This window comes from Pinus tabuliformis, chromosome X (assembly GCF_031772625.1).
Source record: "Pinus tabuliformis cultivar Carrire ecotype Pingquan chromosome X, CPIR1, whole genome shotgun sequence".
Taxonomy (NCBI): Eukaryota; Viridiplantae; Streptophyta; class Pinopsida; order Pinales; family Pinaceae; genus Pinus; species Pinus tabuliformis.
In genome coordinates, this window is record NC_142308.1 from 706,465,308 (window position 1) to 706,468,170 (window position 2,863).

Sequence of the window (2,863 nt, forward strand, 5' to 3'; positions counted from 1 at the left end):
CTTCTTAAGTTTTAAGACCTAGTGACTTATATTTATGATAAGTAGGCTTTATCATAAAATAGGTATATACAAAAATTATCTTGCCTTTAATGAAACTTCTTAGCAACTAATGCAATCTCACACATGTTTCTCCACAAAACAATTATTTCTGAATTCTCTTCAACCATGCTTTCTCGTTCATTCCAATAAAGTTGTTCTATCTACTAAAAATATTATTTTATTAGTCCCTGCCTGGGACTATTAGCGATCGATTGATCGCTGACCGAGTAGTTTGACCGTTATATTTTTGGTATATTGGCATTTTAACCTAAGTTTATGCAAAGTTTTGGTGCGGAAAATAATTGGGGTCTTATTATCGGCTTCGAGTTGTTCGATGCAAAGGACGGTTGATATGCCACGCAAGTTGGTTTGTCGTAGGACTCGCCGTACACGCTCTGGTCTGCTCCACAGTCCACCCGCTTAGCAGTCCTGAATATGGCAGTATCCCCCCACTCAGCCCCAAAATCATAAGCTTGTGGATGAAGCTGAAGAATCTCGATGCTCATTACCGAAGGATCACCGTGGCCGGTGCTGTGAAAGCAGACAGTGGCAGCAGTGTCCAAGACAAAAACTGAAGCTTCGACATATGCCTGGTCGTCGTTCATGCTCCAGCCCGGCTTTAAAGAATAAACCTGTGTTCCTTCAATGGAGACGTCAAAGAGCGGCTCGCGGTCGGCCAAAACGTCCTCGTTGAGGCCAAAGAACATTCTAACGGAATAATGGCCGTTCGGTAGATGAGTGACGTTGTAGCAGTTCTCGGGACCGTCCGAGAGCTTAAAGAAACAGAGTTTCTTGAGCTGAGGAGCGATGTAGCTCGTGGTGGTGGCATTTGCGGACGAGTCGCCTGTGTAACCGTAGTCTTTTACCCAGAGCATATTCGTCTGGGGGGTATGTGTGTTCTCCCATGAACCGCAGCTGATCCGGATGGCCAACGGCTCTGCAAAACCAAAAATGCTGTTATACTCTTCTTTCGACTACTTTGAGAAGTAGAATTTAATCAAAATATGATTTGAATTGTCGAATCTTGAAGCTATCAGCTTCTGAAGTTGAAATTTGAAAACCTTCAAAATATTCTGGAATTTTAACTTAACTGAGATCATGTGGCTTTGAGCTTACCTGCATTCTGTGAAAATGTTGTGTAAATGCTCGTCCACACACAAATACACGCCACTGCGGTCAATCTAAAGCCAACCTTGACTGTTTCCTTTGCCATTTTTCAGTAACGGAACTCGATCGCGAAGCCTCTTACGCATGATTAGGATATGGTTCCTTAACAGAGAGCCTAAACTTCATAAGAAATGGAGACATAACGTCAATGAGAACTGCAAAACTCCAAGACGATATCCATGATCTCCACAGGCTGGAATCATGAGGCGTCTTCAGGGGCTCCACAGTAGTCCAAGAATCGCAAGATATTGCAATGATGGCGTTTTCCTGCCTTTTTACAGTCATACAACGGTAATGTTTGTTGGTTCTCGTGGATATGTGTTCCCACACCGATCACGCGTTCGAATCTCATCGCTCGATGTAGTCAACGCCCAAACATTTATGAGAGCTGAAGTGATCGATCTTTAAATGCGAACAATTCGGACGAGAAAATTATTTAGTAGTCCAAAAAGCCCAAAGAAATCTTCAACTCGATAAATTAAGGGAGAAATCATGGCGGGATGTAAGGGAATTAGATTTAATCATTGCAAGCACGTCTCCATTTCTGTCAACGCTTGCGTTAGTCGGCCTGTTCTATTCATGTTTATATAATATATTGTTAAATTTATTTATTTATTTAATAACAATATCTTTTTATTTTCTAAGAGATTTATATTGGTACAGGCATATGGATTACTCTTTTGGGATTTTAATCTTAAAAGAGAGAACTTAAATCTAGTTTTTAGTTCTGAATCCAAAGAAGAGCTCTTTGCCTCTGACTAAATCTTTAGATCGAGTTCAAGTGCAGATCAAGCAAATGTCAGTCCTCATGTTGAATAAGACATCTAAGCAAGCAACCAAGTCAACGATAAATGGTCCTTCCCCTTCTCAGCAGGGACTTCCGCCACAGTTGTGGCTCTTGTCATTATTCACATACATGTTATGTTTTATTTAATTTATATTCATATTTATTATTACTATCCCACTAAAAAGTCATTTAGAAAAATAACACATTCCCACCTATAAATCTCAATTTTTAAATTTTTCATTCCTTGAAACAAAAAAAATTTATGTAATCAACACCAGTAATAAATCTCTTTAAAAATCATATCATCCTTTGAAAATTTACCAAATGAATTTATCCATGTTATCGCAGTATTGATAAGAATAAAAATCATATCATCCTTTGAAAATTTACCAAATAAATTTATAATATTATCATAGTATTGATGGGAATAGTATTACATGCCCATATTTAAGCCTATAAGCCTTCTTTTGAATCAGTTAATTGTCTACACTTTTGTGTTTTGTTTCACAATTGGCACACAATTTGTAAAACACTTATGTGGTCGGGCTTTAAACACCCATCTCCTTTGCACTACACGTATCTATGTATTGCCCGAGTTTACTCTATAGTTACATTTGTCCACATTTACACCACGACGGCTCCATTTCGGAGGCCGAGCAAGGTTTGAACGTGTCGTGGGTTCGCTTTCCATATCATCCATGAGACCTGTGAGAGAGAAAAAGACTATATAAAGGTTGACATAGGGTTTGCTCCGGGACGTCTCAGGCTTCAATTCCAATTCCAGGGTTGTGATGGATCGGTGTTGATCAGTGGCCCGTCTGCGAAGAGTAATGCACCTCCAAATATTGGGTTGAGAGTATTCGAAATCCT

General features: G+C 39.4%; 1 pseudogene; it reads right to left on the reverse strand.

The window, feature by feature from the left end:
- Positions 1–302: 302 nt before the first annotated feature.
- LOC149141932 (receptor-like protein 4 pseudogene) lies at positions 303–1,252 on the reverse strand (annotated as a pseudogene).
- Positions 1,253–2,863: the final 1,611 nt, after the last annotated feature.